The following is a 9939-nucleotide window of genomic DNA, read 5'->3' as shown; positions in this document are numbered from 1 at the left end:
AACTAAGTTCATTAATCTGTGGCATGCGACTAAGTGCATCTGCCACCACGTTATACTTACCTTTCTGGTAACGTATCTGAAGGTCAAACTCCTGTAGAATCTCCGCCCACCGAGCTTTTCTACCCTTCAGTTAACTTTGACTTGAAAGCCATTTCAGACTTTCATGGTCCGTCCGGACCTCAAAAGTAGCACCATATAAATAGTGTCTCCACTTTTTCAGTGCATGAACTATCGCTAGTAACTCTCGCTCGTAAGCCGAGTTGTTACGCTGCACACGATCTAGCTTTTTACTCTCAAATGTAATTGGGCATCCCCTTTGCAAACGTACAGTCCCAATGGCCTCATTACTAGCGTCTGTTTCTAAGACAAACGGCTCATTTGGATCGACAATAGTCAAAACAGGTGCAGGTGCTACGGTCACCTTGAGCTTATCAAAGCTGTTCTGTTGGGCTTCCCCCCAACTAATGTTTTTAGTTTTTGACCGTAATTGGTCAGTCAACAGGACTGCGATCTTTGCGTAGTCCTTCACATACTGTCGGTAGAACCCTGACATGCCAAGAAAAATCTACAGTTCCTCGAGATTCTTCGACGCTGGCCATTTATGAATAGCCTCTACTTTTTCTGGCTCCATCCGCGTACCATCAGCGGATATAATATGGCCAAGATAGTGAATTTTTGTTTCAAAAAATTCACATTTGCTCTTCTTTGCAAATAGTTTGTGCTCTCGCAACAACTCGAACACTAGACGCATATGCTCTATGTGTTCTTTTTGTGTCTTACTGTACACAAGAATATCATCTAGGAAAACTACTACGAATTTTCTGAGATATGGACGTAAAATGCTGTCCATCAGCGTTATAAACGTCGCTGGAGCATTGGTTAGCCCAAATGGCATAACCAAAAACTCAAAATGCCAGAAACGGGTCCTAAATGCTGTCTTCGCAACATCTTCTGCTTTAATTCTAACCTAATGATACCCTGATCTCAGGTCTACTTTTGTAAAGTATCTCGATCCATAGAGTTGATCAAACAACTCATCCATGCGTGGCATCGGATACTTGTTCTTAATCGTTATCTAATTAAGAGCCCTATAGTCTATTCACATCCGCATAGATCCGTCTTTCTTCTTTACCAAAAGAATAGGCGATGCCCACGGACTTGAACTAGGCCGAATAAAGCCTTTGTTCAAATATTCTGTCAATTGTTTTTCCACCTCCTGTGCCTTGGAGTGGCTTAATCTATAGGTAGGTTTGCTTATAGGTTTTGATCCTGGCATAACTTCGATGCCATGGTCTACTTCTCTAGATGGTGGTAAACCATCTGGCAAATCATTAGGAAAAACATCCTGAAATTCCTGTAATAAATTCATTAAAGTATCTACGTACTTTTTCTTTAATGTCTCTTTCACCTTAGATTTTTTCTTGTTTGAATCGCTTGCTTGCCAAACAGGGTTTTCAAACAGTGGGTCTCGTCCAAGGCTATTTTGTTTTCGTTGTTTGTCTTCGCAAACATCATTTACAGTTTCATCTACGGAAATAGAATTTAAAAGAGGGTAACAAGCATATACCTCTGCTATCTGGTCTTTGCAGACCGCTATGCACAGCTCCATGGAGGAAATAAGTGGTGTGGCAGGGACAGTACGGTCGCCCTGCAGGGTAATGACTCTACCTCCATGCTCAAAACGTAGCGTATTATGTAGGTAATTCCGAGCTAGACTAGGGCCCAAGCCATACAGCCACTCCCTGCCTAGATACACGTCTGCTCTGGCTAAGTGCATGACCTGAAAGTCAAGCGAAGCCTCGTAGTCCTGCATAGATAATGGGACCCCCAATACTACGGTATTCCATACCGTTTTGTCATATCCCTTGGCTAGGCCAACAGTATACTCATGATCACTCCGGGTCTCAGTCAACCCCAACTTCTTGACTAACGAAGGAACGAGTAGTTCAAGAAGTTGTGGCTAGCTCCATCATCAATAAAAACTGTGACTCTATGGCCACCTATGGTGCAATACATGCGCACCATGTCATGCAGTCCTACAGGAGGTTGCCACATCGCTGGTGTCACTGAACAAGCGTGATGCTCATCACAATGACACACTGTCACCTCTCTGAACTTTGCGGAACTGAGAGGGAGTCTCTACACTGTATGCAACTACCTAGAGGATTTACCATCTTTTTTGGGCTCGTTGCCACTCGTGCTGGCTTTAGGCTTTGGACACTCAGCCTTCGTGTGCCCTACATCATTACAATTAAAGCAGCGATTTTCCTTTCGCGCTTTAATATACTGCTCTTTCTTTTGGATTTCGTTGTCGCTTTTCTTCTTGGATGGTCGCGGTTTTTTAGACCAATGACCACCCTGTCCTTCCTAGTCCATCCTATCCCCTTGCTTATCACTGCGGAACCCTTTTCTTTCAAGGCCTGACCTCCTCTTCTCAGACGTTCCTTCCAAGTACGTACCGTGGATGTTTCTTCCTGGCCGTTCCTTCCCAAGTGCCGTGAACATTCCTTCCCGACCGTTTCTTCCCAAGCGCCGTGAACGTTCCTTCCCAGTCGTTCCTTTCCCAAGTGCCGTGGACATTCCTTCTCGGCCATTCCTTTCACAAGTGCTGTGGACGTTCCTTCCCAAGTGCCATGGACGTTCCTTCCCAAGTGCCATGGATGTTCCTTCCTAAGTGTCATGGACGTTCCTTCCAAGTGTCGTGGACGTTCCTTCCCGGTTGTTCCTTCCTAAGTGCCCCGACCGTTCCTTCCCAAGTGTCATGGGCGCCGTGGTGGGCGTTCCTTCCCAAGTGTTGTGGATGTTCCTTCCCAAGTGTTGTGGACATTCCTTCTCGGTTGTTCCTTCCCAAGTGCCATGGGAGTTCCTTCCCAAGTGCCATGGTTGTTCCTTCCTGGGCCATGGATTGGACCATGGACATTTCTTCCTAACCATTCCTTTCCAAGTTCCGTGGACGTTCCTTCCCAAGTGCCGTGGAAGTTGCTTCCCAAGTTCCGTGGATGTTTCTTGCCAAGTGTCGTGGATGTTCCTTTTCGGCTGTTCCTTCCAAGTGTCGTGGACGTTTCTTCCCAAGTGCCGTGGACGTTCCTTCCCGGCTGTTCATTCCCAAGTGTCATGGACATTCATTCCTGGACGTTTCCTTCCCAAAGTGCCGTGGACGTTTTCGTCCCAAGTGCCGTTGGACGTTCCCAAGTGTCGTGGACATTTCCTTCCCAAGTGCCGTGGACGTTCCTTTCCCAAAAATTAAAAAATAATTTTTTTTCAAAATTTCTAAATATTTTTAGGTGCTTTTGGTCTACCTCCCCGACTCACTTGGGTCATTTTCACATGCATAAAATGCCTTAAAAGACCACTTTTAATCGTAAGGGTGCATTCATGTGCAAGGCAAAAGTGAGCTAAAACTCCTATTTTGGGCCTGCGTGCACAGCATTGAAGCTTCTTTAACATTCCCTACACACCATGGACACCTTTCGGTCATGGTTGCATGCCCCAACGCCTCCATTCCATTCGGCGACACCTCGGCCTCAATTGCTCATTCACATGTGGTCACCATGCCACACATGCTTGGCCGGGAGGTGAAATGATCTTTGAAGAGCCTTCATCTAGTGGCACTACTAGAGGTTTAGGGCATACCGACGTTAGAATACCGATGCAAATGTCGAACGTCGGTATGCCCGTCGTAATCTTGGAGGAGACAAGTCGGGCGGGCTATTTTCAAAATTTCAAATACCGACGCGTATACCAACGCTTTTACCGTTGTGTATACCGACGCATATATCGAGGTGTATACCGGTGCGTATACCGACGCTCGTAAGTTTTTTACAGCCGAGAACCTATTGTTCTCTGTTTTTCACGGCGTTGAATTGCATCCAGAGAAGGTATGCGTTTCAGCATCTCCTTCAAGCTTTCCTCTTTTCTCCTCTTCTCCTTCTCCACTTTAACTTATATGCTCTTGCTTTTACTAATATGCTCTTGCTTTTGCTTTTTAGGATATAGGACGTTTAGGGTTTTGTGTTTTTTTGGCTCTCTATGCATGTTGAGAGCTCTCTATGTATGCATAGATCTCCTAATGCATGCATATAGATTTTAGGGTTTTGTATTACTTGTGTATTAGTTCTTATTCTTATGTTTAATTTACTAATTACTTTGTTTAATATTTTATTTTGCAACTCTTTCACCAATCCTCTCCTTCAGCTTCGCAAAAAAGAGGTAGTCCCTCTTTCGATTTTTCTTGTTTATGCTTTTTTCAAACGATAGGTCATATGATAGGGTTTTGAGAAACTTACAAACATGTTATTCATGTCTCCTTTTTTAAGTATTCAAAAATGGAAATTGGGAATACCTATATCTTAATTTAACTAAGATAACAATCCATTTACTCAACTAAACCATAGGACTAGAATCCATGTTACCTTCTTAAGAAAACAATCCTTTTCTCACACAGATTTTAGCATTTCAACTTGAGATTGTGACGATAAGACATTCTTTATTAAGACATATGTTGTTGTTTAAAAGAATACAAACTTTAAATAGTACATCAATCAAATAGATCACTATTAACAATCAATAGAGAAGCCGGGGCCATACCTCAACCCCTAAGAATGATATATAATTGAAAAACAAAATATGTATATACCTTATAGAAATTTGTCGTTTATCGTTGTCTTTGCTTGTTAACAAGAGCTTTAGAACTTGACATATGAGAATAGAGTCTTCTAATATACCTTATAGAAATTTGTCGTTTATCGTTGTCTTTGCTTGTTAACAAGAGCTTTAGAACTTGACATATGAGAATAGAGTCTTCTAATACCTTGTCTTACGATTGAAATCATCCAATCATCCCCAAGCTTTATCTCTTCTTACTTGTACTGTGACTCTTCTCTCTTTCTAAGGTTTATGGCAAAATAGCCTTCTCTTACAGGACTACGGCATACTATCCTTTCTCTAAAAGAAAAGCTATGGAGATTTGGTCTCTTTCTTCGAAAGACCATAGCAATCTAAGCTTCTTTTCTAAGATATTAGATAAGAATGAAGGGATATCAAACTCTAGGATTACCTTGAGGCTACTTTGCTGCCTTCTTGGAGAGAAGGTAAGCTAATGTATAAGTTATTTTTAAAATCTCCCTCAACGGCTGGGAAAAAGAAGCCCGTTTGACGCTTTTTTTAATATTTTTAAAATCTCCCTCAACGGCTGGGGAAAAGAAGCCCGTTTGATGCTTTAAATGTTATTTTTAAAATCTCCCTCATGACTGGGGAAAAGAAGCCCTGTTTTATGGTTTACATAATGCTTTGTGTAATGCATAATGATTTGTATTTAATGAGCTACATCTCAAACTTCTGCCAAAATTCCATGGTGTTGGAGACCGTGTATTCTATATCAAGGTCTTTAACCAAATCTATCAGGCATTTCAAATTTTTAACGATGCAATCAAAGTCCATCTACTTGGACTCAGGCTTGAAGAAGGCAAGGTCATATAATGGTTCCAATCCTTGGACCCTCAACACAAAAGCACTTTCAACGCAGTGAGGGAGGTCTTCCTTCTCAGATTTGCACCCTATGGGCCCAAATGGAGCCCCGTCTCATCGAACTATTCCGACATTGCTCACATCAAGTACCTTGATTCGCATTGTAAAGAGAGGGAAAACTTGAGAGATAAGCAATTAATGGATCGTTTCCTCTTGGGCTTGAACAATCCATGGCTTCACGACAACCTGTTGGTCAAGGATCCCTCCACCTTTGATCAGGACTGCAAATGGGTGAGCTTTCTCAATGACAATATGCGCGAAAGCTATTTCACGCAATTGGCCACTGCGCCAATAATAGACCAAAGCTATTTCACGCAATTGGCCACTACGCCAATAAACAGACCAAAGCTCATTTGTAATGTTACCTTCCTCTCCTCTCGAGCCCCAAACCTTGCTGGTGACACCTCCCCAAACCAACTACTCACATAATGTGCCAACATGCCCCTCTCCAGTACAAATCTTTTCATCCCGACCATCGCCTCTCCAGGCAAACCCCATTGCTTATGGAAATATCCCAACCAGGTCCATTGCTAAACCTGTGGAGCCTATACGCTCCGCCATCCCCGAGGCACCCCTACCACCTCATCTTCCTCTCTCAATGCCTCACATGGATCCTAAACCACTTGTACACACTATAGGTGCACCCGCAAGGAAACCACCTCTTATGTATTCCTTTACATGAACCCCATAGAGTGGTGGGCTACCCTCAAAAGAAACATCTATCAATGCAACCACAATGTCATGGATGTGGAATTGACAATTACTATAAGGGTTTACCTTTGCAATCAGTGTCTCATTCCATAGTCGAAGGCATGATATTCCTCAGCGTGTTGAGTGTCAACATGGGAAGATATCCACTGTTCCATTGAATGTCATCACACGGTTGTAGGCCAAGCTAAATAAGGCCATTGAGACATGTTTGGCATTCTTCACTAAGGTGTCCCATGGCTGGTTCATTCCTCGAATGAATCTAGCCATCAGCTGCTCTTCATCCAATTGTGGGGAATATTTGAGGAGAAGGGCAAAAGCTTGATGGTACTCTTCAATTGTCCAGCTATTCTGCTTTAGTTCCAAGAACTCATTCATTTTAGTTTCAAGGAAGCCCAGAGGACAAAACCTCTTTGTGAGGTAAGCTTTAAGATCGGTCGAGGTCTGGGTATTCCGGTCTCGAGATGGTTAGTCTCACAGTGATTCCTCCAAGCGACCCTGGCCATTTCCACAATCTTTAACCTGGCGAGAGCCATCTTGCTTCTCTCATTGTAGCCAGTTACATCAACGTATTCTTCCATAGCCTCAATCAACTTCTCCACTACTTCACCTAACATGGTCTCTTTACCCTTGAGTGAACGGACCACGTTGGGATCTGTGTAGGGCTTTTCAAACATTCGGATCTAACTCTTCGTCATCGGTTAGAGGATCCGATTGCCTTGCACAGGCCGTGCGCCTCATGATTCTGATAAAACAAAATTTTCATCAACTTAAATTTGACAACAGATTTATGATCATTTAATTTTTATGATTTATTCTTTAAACAGATAATTATTTCATCATACTTCATGAAACAAGATTTAATCTGATAATTTTATTAACCATATTCACAATCATGAAAACAATTTGGATTTTTTTTTACCAAACATCGTTTACTATATCAAAAGTTTTCGATATATACATAGAGCATCACGGCTCCCAAAAGCACTGCCTCAATTGCGTACGCATAAAGAAGCGAAACTGCGAAGGAGACATACCATGGTACACACGTTTCATTACAGAAAGAGGTGCTGTAATTTTGTTTCTAGGGATAAAGCGGCTAAGAAGCCTAAAAACTCGGCATAAAATTCTGAAGTTCCTGGGTGAATGATCACATAGATGGAGCCTCTCAATCTTGAAGAGAGAATAGCGTGTCCATGCATGCGATGTAAGTACCAAATCTTTCGAAAACGAAGGATTTGCAACCAGCATATTCATGACGCTGGCATATTTCCAATGGAGCGCTTGCAAAATTTACGGTTTCAATCGTACAACCAAGCAAGTGTGCAGCCGCATCTTGATAACATTGCGCCTATGAATTCTCGTCCCCAACAAAGGATGAGAATATCAAAGGAGGGAGTGACAGATGGAGCTCAATTAACAGCATCCGAGGGAATGGAAGAAGGTCAGGAAATGGAAGGTCCAATGGAGGAAATGTTGGATGCCTTCATCGAGCAACAAGAAGCTCTCTTCGAGGAGCATGAACATGAAGATCATCAACCACGACATTCTCAACGGTCAAATTATGAACCAGAGGAAGAGGCCATGCGTAAACTTGCACGCCTTCCACTTTACAATGGTGCCAACATATCTGTATTGCGTGCATCTCTTACGATGCTAAATTTGCAGTCAATTTTTGGATGGTCTAATACAAGTGTCACTGAACTCTTCAAGTAAGTATTTTTTGGAGATTACACCTAATATTGAAATGATAAATTTTCAACTTGTATTTGACTAAATCTTAATAGTAACGATCAAATATTGCCATACTTGCAGGCTTTTGAAAGACCAGATATTGCCCCCCGGCAACGAGATGCCTCCATCTTGTGTAGTGCCAAGAAGTTATTGAAATCCATAGGCATGGATTACAATAATATTCATGCTTGTCGCAATGATTGTTGCCTCTTTTGCCATGAATATGAGCATTTGCAAGAATGTCCCCATTGTGGCTCTAACAGATATAGAGAAGATGTTTAGGGGGAAGCTGTCCCGGTAAAGGTTCTTAGGCACTTTCCAATCATCCCAAGAATAAAAAGCATGTTCAGGTGCAAATCTATAGCAAGCTTGATGACATGGCATGCCACAACTCGATCCACAGATGAAGTGATGCGTGTGCCTGCTGATTCACCCGCATGGAGACACATTGAAGAGAAATGGCCGGCTTTTAGGGAAGATCCTCGTAACCTCCGTCTTGGCCTAGCAATGGATGGTGTAAACCCTTTTGGTTTAAGAAGCTCTTCATGGAGCACATGGCCTGTTTGCCTTGTGAATTATAATCTTCCGCCATGGTTAGCAATAAAGAAAGGTCATTTGTTGCTCTCATTAATAGTTCCAAGAAAGTACAAGGTGAAGAACATGGATGTATATTTGGCACCACTTATTGATAAGTTACGCACCTTGTGGAACGAAATTGAAGTGAAGGACATGTCAAAGCAGCAGAGTCAAAGACTTGCAACTGTGCAAGGTGTTCTCATGTGGACAATGCATGATTGGCCTAGCTATGGAGAATGCTCAGGTTTGTCTATATCGGGTTACAATGCATGTCCTATATGTGGTCCTTGACTTGATTCAAGATACTCAAAAGCATTACGAAAGAATATCTACCAAGGACATGTTAGGTATCTTCCAGAAAATCATGAATTGCGGGATGGTAATCTAGGAAGACCTCCTCCAAATGCACTGAAGGCAAGCGATTGGAAGATCAAATGGGAGGAATGTGGCAACTTGGCATGTCCTGGGATGAAGAGGCTCTCTATCTTTCACCAACTCCCCTATTGGGGTGATCTCCTTATAAACCATTTGCTTGACCCGATGCATATTTTCAAGAATGTAGCTGACATTCTGTGGAAGACCATGACAGGAAAAAAGGAGACTAAAGGCCAAAGGGACGACTTGGAAGAGATAGGTTGCATGCAAGAGTTGTGGGCTCGCACTAGACCCAATGGAAAGGTGCTACTTCCAAGAGCCCCATAGGTTTTTAGTAAGATGGAGGAACAAGTCAAGAGGACAATTTCAGAGTTTCGGACTCCTACAGGTTGTATGCATTGCTTGAAAAGTGCATTTAGAAAGGATGATGATCTTAGTGGCCTCAAGAGTCATGATTGGCACAAGTTTCTACAATTTGTGCTACCCATAGCAATAAAAGATTGCCTCACTGAAGACATTAGAGCTACTATCTATAAGATTGGCATATTGGTGCACTGGATTTCTTCAAAAGAGATAAAGAGAGACACTTTGGAGACAGCGCGTTTAAACTCCATAGAGGCAGTCTGCATGGTAGAGAAGTTTTTCCCTACAAGTTTATTAACAATCCAGATGCATCTGCTAGTTCATGTTGTAGATGAGGTTGCAGTTTGCTGGAACAGTCCATTCAAGATGGATGTTCTTTTTGGAGAGGTTTATGAAGACATTAAAGGGATTTATTTGCCAAATGGCTCGCCCAGAGGGTAGTATGTCAGAAGGGTGGCTGATACAAGAGTCCCTTGTTTACATCACTGAATATTTAAGTTCTTCAGATCCAGAGATACCTCGACTATGGTCTCAAGAATCTAACAGGCAAGTCATTGGTGAGGAACCTCAAGGCCAAGGCATTAAGAGAAAGATGGATAGCAATTTGAGAGAAAAAATCAACAAATTTTGCATCTTGAACTCTCAGGTAATAGAGAA

This window comes from Cibotium barometz, chromosome 63 (assembly GCF_041138505.1).
Source record: "Cibotium barometz isolate CiBa-2024 chromosome 63, ASM4113850v1, whole genome shotgun sequence".
In the NCBI taxonomy this organism is placed as follows: Eukaryota; Viridiplantae; Streptophyta; class Polypodiopsida; order Cyatheales; family Cibotiaceae; genus Cibotium; species Cibotium barometz.
Note: the sequence above shows the minus strand (reverse complement) of the source record.